The sequence below is a fragment of the Mus pahari genome, chromosome 9 (assembly GCF_900095145.1).
Source record: "Mus pahari chromosome 9, PAHARI_EIJ_v1.1, whole genome shotgun sequence".
Classification (NCBI taxonomy): Eukaryota; Metazoa; Chordata; class Mammalia; order Rodentia; family Muridae; genus Mus; species Mus pahari.
In genome coordinates, this window is record NC_034598.1 from 34624924 (window position 1) to 34647065 (window position 22142).

General features: G+C 43.9%; 1 protein-coding gene and 1 pseudogene across 6 annotated transcripts in view; one reads left to right on the forward strand and one right to left on the reverse strand.

Moving 5' to 3' along the window:
- The window catches only part of Ank3 (ankyrin 3), a 484298-nt gene that overhangs the window by 13387 nt on the left and 448769 nt on the right, over nucleotides 1-22142 (forward strand). The window lies entirely within an intron of this gene.
- On the reverse strand, nucleotides 17832-18170 carry LOC110326676 (annotated as a pseudogene).

Here is a 22142-nt window from a genome sequence, read left to right on the forward strand (position 1 = left end):
AAACTGTTAAATGAGGTACTGTTACTTTGTCACCATTTGGGGACTATAAGTTAAGGTCTGAGGGAAAAGTTCCTATTGAATTTTCTTGGATGGCATTGGACAGAAACCTCATTTTCTAACACCTCACATGCAATTTCACTGGATCCTCTTGCCCCTTGCGGATTTTTAGACAATTTTCTTCCAAAGAAATTGAGAGAAGTAGGTAATAGGTGGGATTTAAGATGTCATGATAATAGGTGGGATTTGCGATGTTAGTTACAGTTACAGTGTAGGTGGGGTTTAAGTTGGTATGGTAATAGGTGGGATTTAAGATGCCATGGTGTGCTTGTGGATGGAAGTACTGAAGAATATTTCCATCTGACATCCCTGGTGTTGTATTGTCTCTAACAAGAGGTGCCAACACATCTTAGAAGATGGATATTTTTATCATCGAGGTGCGAAGAAAACAAGGGATGTTTGCTAATCTTTCTACCTTTCAAGAAGAACTTTAGCTACCATTCTATGATTATATCTATAACCGACCGGAAGAAACATCTTGGAATTTAAAATATATGCCCTAAAGTAGTTGTACAAAGAACACCCTAGTTAGTGACGAAAACAGTTGGGTCTTGTCATGGAAGTCCTCGGTATAAGCTACTTATCACTATGACAAAGTTCCTGAAAGCAAAGATTGACTGAGGAAAGGGCTGGCTAATCCTGGCTTGTGGTTTTTAAGGGCTATCATCCATCATCGGGGTGGGAAGTAGTAAGGGACGGGGGCAAGAATGTGCAGCGGCAGAGGCGTGAATGCTCGTACTCACCTGCTCGCCTTTTCCTACCCCTAGCTTTGTTTAGTCTGAGCATCTCTCCCTACACCTTGAGGTGGGCTTCTCTTCCAGTTACCCTCTAGTGATTCTAGGTTCAGTTCAGTTGATCTGAAGGTCAGCCATCGTATCCCCTTGGGAATGGTATGAGTGTTGTCTGCATCCAGGTCGGTTCTAAGATTCCCTGCTGACTTTTCTCACTGTGACAAATGGCATAAGATTCACTGTCTTCACCATTTTAACCTGAACAACTCAGGTACCTTCACTTTATCCACAAAGTGTAGCTATGACTATCTAGTTATATCTACCACTCCCCCCGACACTTGCCTACAGCAGAGTCCGGTTTCCTTCATCCCAGGCTCTGGCCACCAGCACAACGCATCCTTCCTCCATAGTGTTACCCTTTCTGTATATGTCATGTGAATAGAACCAGTCTTGACTTTGGCTTCTTGCCTTTGGGATGTTTTGTCCTGATTATTTTCTCCTTGTTCATTTGAGTAACTCTTCGCTGTATCTACTGCATAAGTAACCTACACTTTGCCCACCTAGTCATCCATTGATGCTATGTGGGTCCTTTCTTCCTCCTCACTATTGTAAGTAGAGAAGCACTGGACATTGCTGAATGGGCTTGTTCAGACACCTGCCTTCTCTCTCAAGTAATTATCCTTTGTGGGAGATTGCTGGCTGTGTAATAATTCTAGTTTCAGGTGCTTGACGGTTGACAAGCTAATCTTCCCTGATAGGCTTCTATAGAGTGCTCTCTGCTATGTTCATGGTTTAGTATCTTAATACTCTTCCAGTCATTTTACTTTTTTTTTTGGAAGTTTGACAGAAAAAGAAAAAAGAATCATAAGCCGGTATTTATGATTATCATAGAGAGAGGGTAGTAGAAGGGGGAGCCTGTGGGGGACACCCAGATATTAGTGCAGCATGAATGGAGAGAGGAGTCCCTCCCGGAACGCTAGCACACAGTACCTGGTACACCCAGAGCATCACCACAAAGCGACACGCTCCAGCGGAATGCCCGAGGAGGACTTTGTACTCGGTACACAAGTGCCAGACCTGCGATGACACCCCTCAACACAAACTACCGAACAATCTGGAACGGGTATCACCAACAGTGGCCCAGGGAAGAGATGCTGACATCCGGCAAGCTAGGAGGTAGATGGTGGGCCTTGTCACTTCTGGCTTAAGACTTCTTCCAGAGGAAAACAGTCGGAGGCTTGTGATAGATAGCATGTGCATGCTGGCTAACAGTTACGTTTGCTGCCTGTGCTGGGCTCTCCTAGGGTCACTCTAGCGTTGGCTGTTTCTTATGTAGTACGGGGGATGAGAGCAAGCCTTCTAGCAGTTTTCCAAAGAGCTTTCTGAACTATCCCTAGAGTGACGGACGGATATCAGTCCCTCCTTTGGGCCATTCTCTTTGGAGTCCAAACTAGATAAGTTACACTCGGTGGGAATTTCCATTACAGGCTACTGAATGCTTAATGGTAACAGGGAGAAGGTTAACATTGGAATAGGTAACTATTAACTACCCTGCTGTGCAGGAGGTGCGGATGGACAGAAGACAGTGTGAGAAACACATTTGCTTGTGGGTTCGTGCTCTTTTCCTAGGACCCAAGGGCTTTCCCCAAGATCTCAGCTTCCTAGACCCAATGACTAGGGTAGTGTTCGTTTCCTTTCCTTCTTAATGGTTCTCTATCTCATGAAAACTTCAGTAGGTAAAAATGACTCTGTAGTCTACTGGAAAAAGCGAGTGTTACACCACAGAGAACTTGCTGGTTTTGACATGTGTTACAAGACACATTTATTCATTCAGGCTAACCATTGAAAAACAATCTCAATTTCAGATACAAAACAATGTAGCTTTCCTCTTTGAGTGCTATTTTGACGTTTCAATTTATGTGTATTCAAAAGCAGGAGATTCTCTGGATTTGATTCTAGTAGTTTGTTTAATTATAGTATAGACCACCCAAATCTTTTTCTGGAGAGTCTTGTTTTACATGTATTTGTTACAAAAACTTTATAATTTTTTTCTCTTACTGTTTCTCTTTACTTCTAAAGGATTTTTTTAAGACTAAAATTGTATTCTCAACTGAAAAGTGTGTTTCTTGTTGAGAAACCCAAGATGGACGCTGTTTATATTTTCACTTCAAAATGATGTCCCCCCCCCAATTTTTTAAGAGCTTTACATGATAAATACATTGAGTCATGGTATTGAAATATCATCACATGAACTTTCTGTAGGAATATTATGGTTCTCAAAATGGTATAACAAATAAATGGCAGATCTTACTAAGTATTAGAAAAGTGTGTTCATAAGGATGCAGAACAAAGCCTTCTCCCAAATGTATCTTGAAATATTAAAATGAGATGTCTGATGTGCCTGTATCCATTGAGTAGAGTTCTTATACGTGGTCTTGGGGCCTGAACACAAAGCCTGGGCCACCCAGACAAGGACTCTACCACTGAGTTCTGTCCCTAGCTCTCTGATTTTACAGAGACAGGGTCTCACTGTGTCTCTCCGACTGGCTGCTGTGCAGTCGCACCTGGCTTCAGACTTGTCTTCTTCCTGCCTCTGCCTATCCTACCCCCATATTGAGGTTACAGGCATGTGCCACCACTCAAGTGTGCCTATGGCTTTTACATGGAGTTCCTGGTATGTTTTGGCTTGTCCTATGCCAGAAAAGGCAAGCACTTTGAAGTGTGGGCTCAGTCCCACGGTGTTGCATTGTCTGGAAGCTGGCCGGCAGTAAGCAGATATCTCTGTGAACGGACACTAATATTTGAGCTACAGCTCAGTAGGAAAAGGGTTTGCCATATAAGCAGGAAGAGCTGAGTTCTAACCCCCAGAGCCCCATGGTGGCATAAGCCTGTAATTCTAGCTCTGGGAAGACAGAGACAAGAGACTCCCCAGAAGTCAGTGGCCCATCAGCATAAACTTCTTGGTGAGCCCCTGGCTAGTGGACCATCCCGTCGTAAAAACATGGTAGGCAGTGCCTGAAGAATGGCAGTGAAAATTGCCCTCTGACCTCCCAGCCTGCACATGTATAGACACACGGATACACCAACACACTGACACACAACACACAAACATACACATATACAGATGCACAGACACAAAGATACACAGACACACAGATATGCACAATACACACACACATACACAAATACACAGAGACACACACAGATACATACAGACACACAGATAAACAGATACACACACACAGATGCACACACAGTTACACAGATACACATGCAGATACAAACGAAGACACAGAGATACACACACACAGATACACACACACAGACACACATATAAACACAGATACACACAGATACACATACAGATACACAGATACAAACACAGACACGCATGTATAGACACACAGATACAAACACACAACACACACATGATGCAAAGGAAGTGACATTAATGGTGAAATACAATGGTGTCTCCTAAGTCAGCTACTTTTGAATTGTGCTTAGGGAAAGGGCTCCAGTTACCAAAGTTCGAAAAAGATAAGACAGATGAAAATATAAGGGCTCACCCAAGACCCATAAGACACTGGCTTCCAGAACAGTCCCAGTGTATGTGGGCTGCTGTTCGTCTGACAAGGCCCTCTGCAGAAGGGCACCTCTTGAACTGAGTGGCAAGCCAATAGGAACACAGCAGAAGTGGGAGCCATATGTTTTAAATGGAGCAATGCTGTTAGGTCCGATAACTAGGCATGGAAGCTCTAGATGTTGTGTTGGGACTAATAATATTCTTGTTTTGTTTTATTTTGTTTTGTTTGAGGCAAGGTTCTCTGTGTAGCCCTGGCTGTCCTGGAACCCTCTCTGTAGACCAGGCTGGCCTCCAGCTCAGAGGTCTGCCTGTCTCTTTCTCCCAAGTGCATGTGTGACCACTGCCCAGCGACCAATAACATTCTTAAGTAAGCATCTTAAGGCTGATAATAAGCAAAGAGATGACCAACCAGCGTGGTCTCCTGCCCTCTGAGTTTTGAACTGAGTTCTGAGAGGTCGGGCATAAACATAGCTGTCTGAAACATCAAGTCTGAATCTAGTTAGCATCTGGAATCTCTACACTGGATACTGAATCCATCTGTCACCTGTCTGACTGTCTGTCAGTCTAGCTTCTTACGTTTATTTGTCTGACAAACTGTTTTATCTTTCATCTATCAATATTTTTTCTATTACTTATCTACCTACATGTCTATAACCTATCTTTCTTTGTAATTTTACACTCTTTTGATTATTGAAATGATAATTTCTGGTTTCACTTGTGACCTCTCTGCACGCCCCTCACCGAGGCCCATTACAAAAGTGACTTGATGGGTGGTGGCACACATCATATTCCTAGTGGCACTGAAAGCATTTCATGTAGTGAAAGGAATAGAGAGACCTCCATGAGAGGTGCGTTCAGTAGCTTTCCGGGGACACTGAAAGTTTGCGTTTCTAGATCAGAACTTGTCAGGGAAGTATTGATCTTATTAAATATGTAATATGGATATATGAGCTCAGAAAAATAGAAAGCACAATTAACATATCCCAAATTCCTGCTATGTGTTTGGTAGAGTCTATGAGATTTGCATTCCTTATTCCATTTCATTATTAAGTACTATGAGAGAGAGAGAGAGAGAGAGAGAGAAATATCCTGGCCTCATTGCTTCACTAGTGACCATGTCTGCAATCAGCCAGTGGCTATGTGGCTGGCCCAGCCCTCCTACCTGTTAGAATCCAAAGCTTGCTCTTCTCTGGTCTCTTTGCCCTTTCCTGACTGAGGAAGTTTGTCATTAGGTAGCACGGTTAAATTTCAACTGCTGAAAGTTGTCAGTAGGCACTACAATAAGACAACGGAGACAGAAATGTTTGCTTTAGTGAATTTAGCAAAAACAATTCCATTCTTACATTTTATGACCACATGCATCAAATATCCAGGATATTACAACCACCTATATTTTTAAAAATACCCAAGATGTCACACGTTCGGAGCTCATGATTGGATGGTTGCAGAGAGTAAATCTGTTCGTTGAAATGCCACAGCAGATTCACAAGGTGCCCAAGATCCCTCAGAAAAACCATATGCTTGAATTTGGTAATTATATGGATGACTTTAAAAACTAGAGGTGTTTATATTTATTGCTGTAATAACGGCATTTTGTTGATACCTAACATATGTGTAGTTTCGTTAGTTGTGAAATCTCAGACATGGATATTTACAAAGTGTCTTGCATTCCGTCTCATTAAACACTTAGTTGAGAGCACCAAGAATTAACTTACATTTTTATAATTATAGGGTAGGAGATATGAAAAGATGCAGATTCATAATTGTAGATTAGCAAGAAGTGAATTTGAAAGCTGTATATTCTCAGTTCTCAGCAGCCCCCCCCCATCTTGATGTCTCTGAGGCTGAAGTGCATTCTACGATCTATATATTCTCATCCTTACTGACATAAGACGCAGCAGCAGCTCTCTGCTTGTATGCACACAGACTCGGCTGTCACTCCCAGTAGCATGACTGTCCTACCTCAGAACATCAGACAACACTCTAAGGGTCCTTTGTAAGAAGTATCTACATACAGCTGAAAACGACTCTGGATCCAGCTATGTATCCCATCAAGAGATGTGATGTGATCCCCGTCTCGGTGGAACAGAGCCAAAGCAGGCCTTGACCGTGAGGTTAAGCATTAATGACCCAGAAGAGCAGGATCCTGGGTGGGATGGTCTAAGGGCTACGCTGCCAGTCATTTCCCCTTTAATTTTGCTGTCAATTGTGTATGTAAAGGTCACAGACTAAAGTCTATGTATAAACCAGCCCCCTCCCCCATCAAAACCAATAGATTTGCTTTCATGTCAAAGTTAGACCTAAAATGGTATGATTGGAGTGATCTCTGCCCGAGATGTGGTTAGGCACAGACCTGAATGGTTGAAAATTAAAAGTCATGGCTTATTATTTTCATGACTCCAATGAGTGATTTATTAGTATTTAATCTCATATATGCTATAATAATCCTGTATATACACATACATACATGCCACCACCATCACCATCATCACCATCACCACCACCAACACCACTTCATCACCATCATTACCACCATCAACACAGTCACTGCCACCACCACCACCACTACCATGTACTTTTCTCTTTATCCTGTAAAGAGAATCCATATTCTAATATTGGTAAAAGTATACAATTGAATAAATCAGAAATGTTTAAGTTCTGTGCATAGAGATTTCTTAAAGGGGATGCTATGATGTGGACATTGTAAACATTGCTTCTAAGCAGACCCTGAATTGTGTCTGGGGTGGTGGAGTTAATATTTTAAGCAGCAATACAAAAGGTGTACAGTCCAGTAAATGTAAAAAGAAATCAAAAGCAGATAAAAAAAAATTGCCAGTTTTGAAAGTGCCAAAGAACCACAGAGTCAGGTCACTGTCCCCAAGATTCGGGGATGTGAGACATGTAACACTTCTGCTTTCTTGTTAGAGGACAAAGGCATCTCCCTGGTGTTGGATTGATACTGGATATCTTCTTCTATCTTCATTTCTTCTTATGTTAGAGTATATTTTAGTGTTGGAGGTAAATACACGTTGTCACAGAGTAAAGAGAGAAAGCTATATAAATATAAATTATATTTAAAGTTTTAGACTTTTGAAATTCGAATCCTTTCTCTTTAAAACATATGAACACACACATGTATATATTCACACATAAGTGCACATACACAAACATATACAGACATATACAAATGCACACACATACATAGATACCTATACATGTGCACATGCATGCATTCACACACACCTACAGACACATACATGCATGCTTATGCACTCAAATACACATGCACACTCATATACACTGACACATACTCATGCTCACTCACACACAAACACAAACACACATACATGCACACTCACATACACTGACACATACCTGTGCACACACACATTCTCATGCACACACACAGGCACACATATGCATGCACATACACATAAACACACAGACTCACGCATGCACAGTCACACTGACACACACATTCTCATGCACACACACACTATCATTGCACACACACAGGTGCACATGCATGCACATACACTGAAAAACACAAACACACATGCATGCTCACATACACTGACACACGCTCATGCACACACCCCCTCACATACCCACACAAACACCCAGCTTTTCTTTGTTTGAATGGAAGTCTGTGTTTAGCTCGTGTGTCCCTTAATCTCTCAGACTTCATCCCTTTGTCAAAACGGCATAGTATCCTGAAAACCTTTAGAGTTCATTTATATCTATCTGTAAAGGGGCTCCACACAGAAATCATGCCTTTCATGGGGAAGAAACCTCTTAATGATATGGTTAAAAGCCATTTGAATATCTTCTCTAACTCAGCTTATTAATTGATATAAATATATATGCTATATAAGTATACTTACATAATATTTTGCCATCCTATGATGAGAATAGACAGATCTGCTATGCCTCCCTCCCCGCAGGGCTCGTTCTTAACTCCTCATGTAGGTGGCTGTGTGGCTCATGGGATGGGGGAATCATTGAATAGTTTTGCTACTCCGTGGCGTGAATTCCCAAAAACAAAGCTTCTTTGTAGTAAGTGCTGTTGCTTATTTTCTCGGGTGAGGTCCCATGTCCTCTACTCCTCCTTGGTCACCGGCTCCTCACAGGAACCTGTGCAGTCAGCCCGGAGCAACACGCCCCCTAGCGTCTCTTTCGGAACCCGCAGTTATCGCTGGCAGCCCTGCTCACCTGGAGGCTTGTCATAGGGCAGGCAGGCAGGCAGAGCTTTATCAGGATGTCTTCTGGTGAGGCCTTTACTTTTCTCTTTTTATTTATCTGTCCCAACTTAGTCAAGCATGAAGACAATACTGACAATACTGAGATTTGATATGGAAAATGTTGCCACATAAAAATTTCCATTCTCCTTAAACGAATAAGAAATGTGTTAATCCTCATTAGAATCCAACTTCAGTGTCCAAATTGATGAGAATTCTGGGAAGTCGAAAATATCTTTTCGTGAATGTAGTTGTGTATTGATGAGTTTAAAATGGCTATGGGCATTAATTCAACTAAGTTTCTAAGCATTAAGGATGCCATCAGGCTTTGTCCTGATGTGGATACAGGACAAGTGGTCTTTAAGCTATATGCACATTATCTGAAAATAAAGAGAGGGGAGACATAGTATTGACAGTCTTGTAAAATAAGTGTAAAACAGTAAACCATAATCCTAGTTTCTCTCTGTCTTGCGTGTGACAACGTTTGATTAGCTGGGGTCACTGCAAATGTCTCTTGTTTTTAATTGAGATTCCCTTTCTCCTCTGATTCCCTTTGGAATTGCAAGTGCTTCTGGTACTGGCATTGAGGGTCAGGAGGGGCTGCACATCTATATATGCTCTGTGCACAACGGATACAATGTAGCAAGGTGTGGCTTGAGGGGAAGCATAAATTCTTTCCTCTTCAATTTTCCCATCCATAAAAATAGGGGATAAGGACAGGGGAGCAGGATTAGCCAGTGAAGTGCTCACGAGGCTCAAGGACCCAAGTTTGATTCCCTGGAGACCATATTAAAAAAAAAAAAAAAAAAAAAGAGGCAGACCTAGTGATGTATTTGGAATAACCACAGTACTGGCAAAGCAGAAAGATAAAGGAAAACCCAGGGCTCACTGGCCAGCCAGCTTAATTTATGAGGTGGGTTCCTGACAAATGAAAGTACACACAGCCTGCCCCCCCCCCCAATTTCACACACAGGGACCTGCATTCACGAGTGCGCACACACACACACACACACACACTCATGTAAAAAGTAGTGGATAAAAAATGTTCTGTTCATATCAAGATTATTGAAAGACTGCAAGGATCCTATAGCTGGTGGTGATGGTGCACACCTTTAATCCAGGCACTTTGGGAGGCAGAGGCAAGCGGATCTCTGTGAGTTCAAGGCCAGCCTGCTCTACATAGCTAATTCCAGAACACTCATGGCTATACAAAGAAACTCTGTCTAAAACAAAACAAAACAAAACAAAAACAGAAATGAACTTATGAATGTGAACTGCTTCCTGATTGGACACTGTTGTATGTTAGTATGCTGGAGCTGTTTGTTTCGACACAAATCTAGATTTATTTGGGGAGATGGATGTCAGTTGAGGAATTGCCTCCTGGTCAGTGGGCACAGCTGTGGAACATTCTCTTGATTGATTATGGATGTGGGAGGTCCCAGGCCACTGTGTGCCATGCTACCCTGGCCTGACAGTTTTGAGTTACATTAGAAAATAAATTGAGCAAGGCATGGAGAGCAAGCCAGTAAGCAGCACCCCTCCATGGCCTCTGCATCAGCTCCTGCCTCCAGGTTCCTGCCCTGACTGCCCTCTGTGATACAACCTGAGAGTCCCAAGCAGATAAACCCTCTCCTTTCCAAGATGCTTTTGGTCATGGTGTTCACCATAGCAGAAACCTAGGGAAGACCTTTAGTGTTGGCGTGAGTTACTATACTTATTTTTATTGTAGTATTTTAAAAATGAGCTGTCCTTGAGAAATGGAGAGATAAATGGTAACAACCAATAGGATTTAACATGCCCTATTTAACCAAGGGTTTTAAGTAAAGGAGGTCAATAAATAAAGACCTGGGCCTTGCATGAACTGTCTGATTTAGAATTTAACAGAAGGTATGCAAGAACAGGCTTCGGATTAATTCACTATATAAAACATCTTGGTATTGATTAAAACATGTATTATCAGCTGTTATACATATTCTCATTGAATCCTTCAAATGTGGACTTTGGGAAATTTTTCTCTTGGGAAGAAAAATAAGAACTTTCCCTCAAGGTGAATGGTACTCCTTACTCGATTTTAAATGTGTTGGGAGTTCTCTATGTAGAGCTTTGCGGATTTAACTGGTTATTACCACTCAAAGAAAGCAAAGTGTGATACCTCTTCTTTTTGTTTTGTTTTGTTTAGAAATTAAATAAAAGCTACTGACTTCACTCTTTCATATTGCCTCTGGTTCCAAAAGCAGGACTCTGTAATGTTCATTTCAGTTTTAAAACACAAGTGCTGAGCCGGGTGTGGTGGCACACGCCTTTAATTCCAGCACTCGGGAGGCAGAGGCAGGCGGATTTCAGAGTTCGAGGCCAGCCTGGTCTACAGAGTGAGTTCCAGGGCAGCCAGGGCTACACAGAGAAACCCTGTCTCAAAAAATGCTTTGTGTGCTACTAACACTATCCTATATGTAAGCTGTTTGTCTGTGACTCGGTCTCTCTATATTGCCTAGACTGACTTTGAACTCCCAGCATCGAGCAATATTTTCGTTTACCAAAGTGTTCAACTCCATTTATTTTTGGTTAAATTCAAAAGCTATTCACAACTTCCCGGAGGGAGCTGAGAAGGAAAATTGTGAAGAGCCAGCCGGATCCATGCAGGAGGCCTGGGGTCAGATTCCGCCACTGTCTCATCTCTGCTGCTTCACCCTCTGTCTTTGGGGATTATTATCTGGAGAGGGGGGCAGGTTCTGTTGTTTGCCTTCCATGGCTGTTGTGAGGTTTAAGAGTCAAAGCTTGGCTTGACTTCAGGAAGCTGTGGGTCCGTGAAACAGAGAGGCCATGTGCTGAGTCCTTTCATGATGTTAATTACGGTTTTTATGACTTTGATGAAACACTATGACCAAGTTGACATGGCAAGTTGGGGAGGAAAGTGTATATTCGGCTTACACTTCAACAGTATATGCCATGAAAGGAAGTCAGGACAGGAACTCAAACAGGAGGGTTGAGGCAGAAGCTGATGCAGAGGCCATGGAGGGATGCTGTTTACTGGCTTGTTCCTCATGACTTGCTTGCCTTGTTTTCTTATAGAATATAGTATCACCAGTCCAAGGATGGGTCTGGTCACAATGGGCTGGGCCCTCCCTCATCAATCACTAATTAAGAAAATGTCCTATAGGCTTGCCTACAGCCTGATGTGATAGAAGCATCCTCTCATTCGAGGTTTCCTCCACTCAGATGAGTCCAGCTCATGTCAACTCAACGTAAAAGAACTCTCCGGCACACAGGAGCTTGACTCAAGCAAATGTTCCTTATTCCTGGTGATCTCAGTGAGGGGACATCACTGGGGTTTCTTCCATTTGGACTTTGAACCTCTCACATCTCAGACACCAAGGCTTAAGTGGTTAGTCATATGCCTTGAAGGAAGGAGCCAAGATGGTAGATCAGACAATGGAACAGGGCTGTGAGTTACCAAGAGGTCACAGTCAGAACAGGCTCTTTGTAGGCATCTTAATTCCCCTCCACCGTGTGTGTGTGTGTGTGTGTGTGTGTGTGTGTGTGTGTGTGTGTGTGTGTAAAGGCCAGAGCTTGATGTTGCCACTTCTTCCCTTAACTGGCCCTCAACTCTCCTTTCTGAGACAAAGTCTTTATCTGAGCCTGAGGTTCACCATTCCATCTAAAGCAGCTGACACCTCCCCCCCCCCCCGACCTCCACCTCCCATCCCATATCTTCCTGTTCCCATCCCCTCAGCACTGCAGTAGAATCTCTTGCCTGGCTTGATTGTAGGTTTGGGGGAATCTAAACTCAGCTCCCCATGTTTCCCAGCAAGCACTTCACCTACATAGCAAAGTGATTTCTATGACAACAGAGGCTATATAAAAAATCCAGTAGGAAGCTTTAAATGGGTAATGACGGATATTACCGTGGATCTGCTTTCTTACCAGTGTGAGCCCTAAACCAGGGAACTGTAGTTGATGTTAGGAAACCAGAACTAAAATCAAGGACGTGACCACTGAAAGAAAGGATGTGACTGCGGTCAAGATCACTCACAGGGTGAGTGCGCAGGTATTACCTACATCCTGCACTCAGTTCAGCAGCAGATCAGATGTTAGCTGCTTACTGCTGACTCTCTGAGGGATTAAGTGGGTGTGTGCTAATCATTTTTCTGATTGACAAATACAGAAATCTGTAAACACTGGTCGTGAACATCTGGGCTCTTAAAAGGATCCTAGACGAAGCAGCGCCGTGCGTTAGCATCGAAGCCGATCAAGACAGACTTAGGAAGGAGATAAATAGTCAGGGCTTACTGATCGCACGTCAGTTTGTTAATCCTCACATGCTGTTTTGGATTAAAAAAAAAAAAATCTCAGTGTATCGTTGTGGGGAGCTGCCTTGTACTATTTCCATGTTTGTGACTGCCATTTAGAAACACTTTGACATTCCCTGTAAAGTTATCTTCTAAGAGAAGAAATAGCTAACCTATCAGAGCAGGAGTTCTTAAGGATGACTGAATCCTGGAGGAGAGTAGAATGCAGTGTGTTAGCGCAGTTCCCAGGAAAAGCAGGCTTCCCCCCGGGGATGGACAATGGAGCAGGCTCAGTTGGCAGAGCCCTTATCTGTGTACCAAGTCCTGGCTTCAGTCCCTAGCACCTCATAAACTGGGTTGGCTGTTGCTGACCTATTACCTCAGCAATCAGGAGGCAGCGGCAGGAGGATTGTCAGTCCAAGGTTACTTTCGCTGTGTTGCTAGTTGGATAACAGCATGGGATGATGTATGAGACCCCGTTTCCTTGTTTTCTAAAAGAAATAAGAAAAACCAACCAAACAAACAAAAACACCCCCTCAAAATAAAAGAATAAACAATAACAAAAAAATAAACAAAACCACCAACACAAAACCCAATACATTTCGGATTTCATAATTGCCATTCGCCCTTCTTTAGGTCTCAGAAGTTGTCATGGTGTTCTTATTTTAAATTTGCATGGAATGGTATCACAACCAGATTGTCCTTTGCATTGCAGGTTGGTGTCTCAGAGAGAGCTGAAATATGACAGGGTTTTGTTCCCAAAAGTTATTGACCCACCGAGTGCTGCGTGGCTGTTTCTCTTGGTTCTGACTCTCTCTACACAGCAATGCTTTGTTCTCCAATGCAGCAAAAGCCAGGATGGGGACCCGTGTCTTTGAGCACTACACGCCAGCAAATCCGGGGCTGTAGCAAATATTTTCATTCACTCACTACTCACAGGTAGCAGCTTGTCTGTGGGGTGGTTTCTTCATTACTGGTTTCGCTGCTGCTATAAAACACGTGACAAAGCTGCAGCCAGAGGGAATTTATTTTGGCTTACAGGTTTGAGGGTACAGTCCATGATAGGAAAGACGTGGCTCTGGGAGCATCAGCCATGTGGTCACGTGACATTCATAGCCAGGTGCCGTGATACACAACGTAGTTGTTCACTTCGGTTTCTTTTTTCATCCAGTTCCGGACTGCAGCCCACGGAATACTGACACCCATGTACAAACATAGTCTTCCCAACTCCCATATTCAACTCTAGATCCCTGAGTTGACAAGGTTACTCATCATACATCCTAAAAATGGGAATCTGGGGGAAAGATAGGTACACTCAAAAATCCCACCTTCCTGTCAGCCATTGCTTTACCACAGCCCTCCCATCATACAACAGTCTCCTCTCACAATGTAAACAGATAATCTTATCCCAGTCTTTTTTTTTTTTTTTGTCGGTTTCCTGAGAGTTTTGATTTAATGATTTATTTTTGTTTTATGTGCATTGCTGTTTTGCCTGCATATATGTCTGTTTGAGGATATCAGATCCCCCGGAACTGGAGTTACAGACAGTTGTGAGCTGCCACACGTGACCACATGGTTGATGCTCCCAGAGCCACGTCTTTCCTATCATGGACTGTACCCTGCTGGGAATTGAACTCAGGACCTCTGGAAGAGCAGCCAGTGCTCTTAAACACCGAGCCACCTTTCCTGCCCCAGAATTTGAAGACATACATATAGCACGGTCCCTTGTGGGCTGTTTAAAACAGGTCATTTTTCTGGAAGGCCGCCTCACTGGCTATTGGGTTTCCTTGAAAGCTACGGTAAGGGTTGTGCTCACGTGGGAGTATGTATAACCTTTGGGTTCTTTCCCTACATTTTCCTGGCTATTATAGTTTGAAACACCATCACATAATGGAATTGGGTCAGATGTCAGTCTGCCAGTGGGTGGGCTCTCAGCCTGCTTATGTCAGTGAACAGACCCCAGTGTTGTCCTTCAGAAGGCTGCGATTTCAAAAGCTGCAATGAATGAGCAACCGTTCTTTCTGGTCAAGTTCTCTAGCCATCCACTTGTTTGAGCCCCTGCCCCCCTGCATTACCTCACACTCAGTGCTGTGTTTTATAAAAAAGAGAAAGAAGGAAACCAGGGTTACGTTGGGTGGAGGCGCAGTATGGTGAGGTGGAAGGGGGCACCTCTGCCGGCCCATGCTGAGACATCCCTTCCCCCTGAGGGACCAGCCACAGGACTGTGTAGACTAGAATAGAGTTTATTCAGGGCATGGGGAGGCGAGTTGAGGGAATAGTAGAGAGGGATAAAGGCGGGGCAGAGGAGTAGAGGCCAGCCATGAACACATGGAGGGAGTCCAGGAGGGGAATGGGGAAAGGGGACAGAAGGGGAAGAGGGGAAGAGAGCAAGAGAAAAGAGAAGAGAGTGAGGAGGGGGCAAGCAGCCCCCTTTATAGTGAGTCGGGTACATCTGGCTGTTGCCAGGTAACTGAGGGGCGGAGCCTATAAGAAATGCTAATACTCAGGCCCTAAGATCTTAATCCTTCACTTTATAGACAGAATGGCTCCATTTTTTTTTCCCCTGTGAGTCCATTGTTTCTTTTTCCCTTTCTTTGTATCTGTGCCTGTCAAGAGGCCTTATATATCTTCATAAAACTGCTGGGTTCATTTCTTTATTAAAAACACAAAACAGAACAGGCCAACAATAGCTGTCCGCCCTAAACAGTCTTAAGATGTTTTCTGCTGTGGGGGCTGGCGTCTGTAGGCTTTAAGGTGGGAGTTTAGTTTAGTTAAAAGTCTGCCTTGGTTATCTAAAAGGCAGTCCCTCAGACCAAATAAAAGTGCCAGACAGTTCCTGGGTGTGGGGACTCTTGTTTTGTGAACCACCAGCGAGGAGAGAAGAGACTTCGAAAACATCCTTGCAGCCGAACAGTTGGTAATTAAGTGTGTGGTGCTCCAAGTGTGAGGCGTGTGGAAGGATCTTTCCTTCCCAGTTGCCACCTTCCTGACTAGACCACAAATGTGTTTACACATTGAGAGTTTGCAGTGCAGACAGGCAGTCCCCAGGAAGGCAATATTTTTGAGTTTTAAAATGGACGATTTATGTGAGAGACTTCTCCTACCACACGAGATAGAAGAATTGTCTCTGGGGAAAAAAAAAAAAAAAAGCAAGTTGAAGTCTGCTTGTTTTCTACCAAGGGAAACTATCTCCCAGGGGAGTTTTAGGTGAAAGCCCTGAGGGGGGATCTGCCTACCCCGGTGTTCAGTTCCCTCTTCTCAGACTCTATTCTGATCTAGTAAGAGTGAGGTTTCCTACCAAGGCATGGGTACCTCGGTCCTTCTTGGAAGAACAAAATGCTCACAGGAGCAAATCTGGAGACAAAGTGTAGAGCAGAGACTGAAGGAAAGGCCATCCAGAGACTGCCCTACCTGGGGATCCATCCCATGTACAGTCACCAAGCCCAGACCCTATTGTGGAAGCCAAGAAGTGCATCCTGAAAGGAGCCTGATCTAGCTGTCTCCTGAGAGGCCCTGCCAGAACCTGACCAATACAGGGGTGGATGCTCGCAGCCAACCATTGGACTGAGCTCAGCGTCCCCAATAGCGGAGTTAGAGAAAGGACTGAAGGAGATAAAGGGGTTTGCAACCTCATAGGAAGAACAACAATATCAACCAACCAGACCCTCCAGAGCTCCCAAGGGACTAAGCCATCAACAAAGGAGTACACATGGCTCCAGCTGCATATGTAGCAGAGGACGGCCTGTCATGCATTAATGGAACGAGAGGTCCTTGGTCCTATAAAGGCTCGATAGATACCCCAGTGTAGGAGAATCAAGGGCAGGGAGGTGGGAGTGGGCGGGTGGATTGGAGGAACAACCTCATAGAAGCAGGGGTAGGGAGGATGGGAGAGGGTTTCCAGGAAGCAGGGGGGTAGAGGGAGGACTGGGAAAGGGTATAACATTTGAAGTGTAAAAAAAGAAAATATCCAAGAAAAAAGAGGAAGGAAAAAAAAGAAAGAGTGAGGCTTCCTCTCCAGCCACACTTTCGGGAGTTCAATGACAAGCCTGAGCATTAGTTATCCTTAGGCTATTAATAGCGCCCCGGAGCCGAGGGTAAGTGGGTGCCCTGGTGTTTGGGGGTTATTTTTAGCACCTTCAGCGCTGGTGCTTTCCCCAAACTGCCAGAGCCAGATGAGAAAGCACGGGGGTTCTTTGTCCATCAGAGGGTGGTTGCAGCATGCAGTCTGGAAATGAGAGGAGGAAATGAAATGAAATCTTCCCTTCTGTTCCCAGCTCGTGAGGTGGTGGTGGTATGCACAGCCAGGAACTGAGCCCTCATTGGCCCACTGATTTAAAAAAAAAAAAAAAAAAGCACAGCCTTGTGGGCTATGGCAACGCTCAGAGGTCAGTAAATCAGAAAATAAAAGGCTTCATTACACCCCTCAATGGTCACATCTCCATGAACAATTTGGAGCAGAGATCTACAAGTTTGCCTCTGTATTATTTTCAGTTTTTGAGACAGGGTCTCCCAAAATGCTCTAGGCTCAACCAGATCTTTCTATGCATCCCGGGTTGGCATTGTATTCGTGGTCGCCTGCTTTTGCCTCCCCAGGCCAGGGGTGAACCTCTATACCCGGATCATAGAGATATTTCTTCATGTATTCTTTAGCTTTTAAGATCACTTTTGTACACATGCGAGTGCACACACGCATATATGCGTGCACGCATCATGGTGCATCATGGTACCATGTGGACTTTTGCAGTAGACACTTCTCTACTTGTACTATGTGGGTCCCCAAGATCCAACTTAGATAGTTGCCATGGCAGCAAGCATCCTTACTGATGGACCCATCTCAACAGCCGGTGTTGGTTACTTGGCACCTGGGAATAGATATCTACACCATGTGTTTATTTTTTAACTTAAATATATATGTTTATATATTTACTAGGAACAGTCATTTATTGGGGGAGTGTTCATGAATCCTTCTTGGCCACCGCCTTTCCTCCGGGTACCAGTAGTTGCTCAGTTTCTCCCGCTTTCTCTTGGCGAGGCTGTGCGTGCCCACCCTCTTCTTGACGAACTTTAGTGCGTGCTTGTCCTTGGAGACTTTGAGCAATTCCATGGTGCGCCAAGTATAGGGTGCGAAGCCGCACACCTCCCGGATCATGTCCTGCATGAACTTGGTGTGCTTGGTGAGGCGCCCTTGGCGCCGGCTGTGTCTCAGCTTGTTGATGTTGTTCATCACCTTTTGTCCCTTGTTGAGACCCATAGCCATGGGGTAGTGCAGGGCCATGGCTGCTGCTCTCCAATGGCAGCCGGGACAGGAAGCTACTATAGGTACATTAGGTACTATAGGTACTATAGGTACATTTTATTGTCTGTTGCTACTCACAGCTGACTAGCAAGGTTAGTGATGTCAGTTCACTCTGGGTTTGACAGAGAGAGCCCACCTCAAAGAAAGTTCGAAAAAGTGAGAAAGATTACTGATATCAGCTTCTGGCACCTGCCCCCCAACACACACCTCCATATATGCAAACACATGTACACATTAAAGAAAAAGAATTCACACTCCTGTTTTTGTAGTCTGTGTAGAGTGAAATTGGGGTATGCATATGAATTAACTGAATATATTGAACTCAGCAAATTGGCACCATAGTGGGTGGGCTTTTTTTCCAAGGCAGGGAAATCTTAGGAACAGTACAAAGTGTCATCAGGTGACCCCTTAAGTGTGAGTCTGCCCAGCCCCATGATGTTGGGGGATGTTCTGAGATGTGCTTTTTGTGGCACACCCACCATAGTGTCTGCATCTCGCAGACACATCTCCATCTCATGTCTTCTCCCATCATTTCTTGGCTTCTCATTGATAAATGAATTGCTGATGTGCCTCTTGTAGACTTTGCACTTTAACCCAGTTGTAATAACCATTGAATATGTGGAAAAAGGAGGTTCATCTCTAAGATCCAGACACCTGCATCTGAAATGGAGTCATATCTCAGAAGAAACCAGAACCACACAGTGGACACCTCCACTCCCCATGTCCCCATGGCTCCTCTTCAGTATGTCTCTCTGTTCCAGTCTTACCTCGTTCCTGCCCCAGCCCACTCAGCAGGAACAAGCCAGCCTTGGGCATCATTAATTAACCATCTGCTTCAAGCATTTGAACACAAGTTCTAATTCCACAGTTTGTAGAATAGAATGCTGCATTGGCCAGCTTAGCCATGGCTTCCCTGTAGTCAGGGAGCCATGGAGGAAAAGCCCTTGTGTCTACCAGTCTTTGGTCACCCTTATCTCTTATTAGAATGTGATCCTCATGGTATCAAAGAACTCCCATTGCATAATCCCAGAGGCTGTAACAATTTTTAGTTCACAGAGTAAAGATGCAGGTAGATACCTGGAAGGCATCTTGGTGTCTTGGGGTTGCTGACCCTTGAAGATGTTTAGGAGCTAGTGAAATTGTATACCTCTATTTTAATGGTGACTGTTTAGAGGCTACATGTATATTTGACTACCTCTCCTGGTACAGAACCATGTATTTTCTTTCTTCTTGTTTGAACTCTGGCATTGCCAGCTTTTAAATATCTTCTATTTTGTTAATTCCCATAGCAACCACATTGGGTGAGCAAGTTCACTATCAGGATCTCAAGTAGACACATCGATGAATTTGTCTATGGAGCTACCATAGAGTTCCAGTCTTCTGTGTTGAGGATTGGTCTATTGCTATGTACCGTAATGCTAAATTCTATACCCGAAGGTCTAGGCCAACGAGTGGCTTCTCGTGCTTACAAGCTTTTGTTGTGCCAACCTTATTCCTTGATTTAAAAACTATTGGTTCAATAAAATTGGCTACAGCCAATTACTGGAGGGACTGGAGGTAGATGGGTTTGGAGTGACCTGGTTGGAGGGGGAGTGACCAGGGAAAAAGAGGAGGAATGAGAAAGGAGGAGGAAGCCATCTGTCATGAGGAGGGAGGAACCATGAACACATGGCCAGGAGAAACAGCAAGAATCTGGGCTACATCACTGGAGAGGTCACCAGGCCTGCAGGTTAGAAGAGTAGATTAGGGGGGCGACCCCCAGTAATTGTCGAAGCCAAATAAAATAACCATAGTGTGAGTCTCATTTATTTGTAAGCTAGTTGGGGATAAGATTAAATTGCTTGTTCTACAATTCTAATGCCTAGCTGACACTCTCGGGCATCGAAAAAGCCATCCCTGGATCTAAGGGTTGATTGTTAGGCTCCGACAAGGATGTTTTTGTTCAGATCCAAAGGTGCTGCCCTGTACTAATGAACAGAGAGGGGTTGGGAGTCAGAAGCACTCAGAGGTATTATAGCCTTGCCTGTATTAAAGCATTTCCTGTGCATTCAGTTTTCTACATGTGGTTCCTAATGGTAAATAGTGAGTTTTCACCAGTGCCTATTTTTAGTATGGTGTCAGTGCAACTGTGGCATTTCAAGTGTGAACTCTTCATTTCCTTTGTCTTGAGAGACAGTCGTATGTCTACTTCGGTAAGGGATCTCTGGAGACATAGTACCTTGGAACAAATGCTGCAGGTCTCCGTTGCTGCTCATCTGAGTGTTGCAAACGGGAGCATGGGGTGGATTAGCATGGGTATACATAATGAAGAACGACTTGGGCCAGTGAGATGTACAAAATTAGCAAAAGGTTGAACCATTGCTGGGAGGACTCAGTGGTAGATAACATGCATGATGCCAGCGTTCTAGCCCCAACATATCTCTTTCCAAATATAAAGTTAAAAATGTATATCGAATATTTCCATTAGAAATGATTGTTTCTGGGCTAGGACTCAATTGGCAGAGCCCTCACCTCACACAAAGGAAGCCTTAAGATCACCCCCCCCCCAGTACTATATAAAACAGCCATGACAGGTCCACACCTGTCATGCCACTCTCACGAGTGGAGACAAAAGGATCTGAAGTTCAAGGTCATCATTGGCTTCATAGTGAGCTTGAGGACAGCCTAGACTACGGAAACCCTGCCTTAAAAGGGGGGTTCTGTTTCAATGACTGTAGTCCAGCCATGCTAACCCCCAGCTGACTTTACTTATCCTAAGATGGACATTTTTGACAGTACCTCTCCAACAGTAAATACGGTTTTGCTACTTCCCCTACTCAGAGTGTAGGGGAAGACAGTCAGTGCCCTGGGAGATTTTCATTGCAGACTTTAAAGAAAGATACTACACAGCCATCATGAAAGGATGTTAAATATCTCCATAGCCGTCGCCACATTAGGTGGATTGCGCAGCTCGTCGAATGAGCGTATAATTATGGGCTGAGAGACTGAGGGAATGACAGATAAAAGAACAAACTTCCCAGCTGAGCAAAGAAAGAAAAGGCTCTGGTGAAGTGGTAGGCTATTAAAAGGTACCCGGAGTGAATATGCCAGACACAGGGGTCTTCCGAGGAAGCAACAGATGATACATTTACCGTGGTAAATGGAAGCTGACCAGCTGTAAGCTGAGACATGCTAACGGGTAAGAATTCTGCCGCTGGGGCTTAAGCACAATTGTTTCAAGACGTTCCCATGGTGGCAAGTGAGTTGTTTTAATTTGGGATTTTAGTAAGACTGCGTGTCCTATTATCTGATACGCTACTCACTCCCGAATCCTTCTCTTTACCTCATGTAATCAGCAGCCTGAAATGTGCACTCGACTTTTTAAAAACAACTGACAACGAACATGTGACCCACACAAGACCATGAATGGAGGACGGAGGTTAAAGCATGATACAAAATTAGGTACCGGCAGTTTGTCTCAGGGCAATACGGTGCTCACGCGCAATAGCTTTCTATCCATTTAGAGTCCTCATTGCTAGTTACTGGAAAATTGGGATTTTTCTTCTTGTTATTTTAATTTACCTAAACATTTCTTTCTGTCAGAATGACTCATGCGGAGTTGCCCTCTCTGAATTTCGTTTCCACCATTGTCTATTAGTGCAGGAGAGACACAGGAAGAAAGGGAGCTATCACCCTGTTGTTCTGCAAGGTGAATATGGCGTCAAAGTCAGGGTGGCTTTTTTTTTTTTTTCAAGTTGACACACACCACACACTTGGTTGTGAAATTTCCATTTTTCATTCAGTTAAGGCAATATTTTTTTTTTGTAAAAAATATTTTAAAGTAAAAAGTGACGACTGTGTTTGACACAAGTCTGCTTTCAGAAAGACCTGTGAGCTGGGTTGTCATGGTTCTGCATTGCAGGGGCATACCTTTGATTAATAGGTGGGAATCAGGTTCAATCCTGTCAGCAC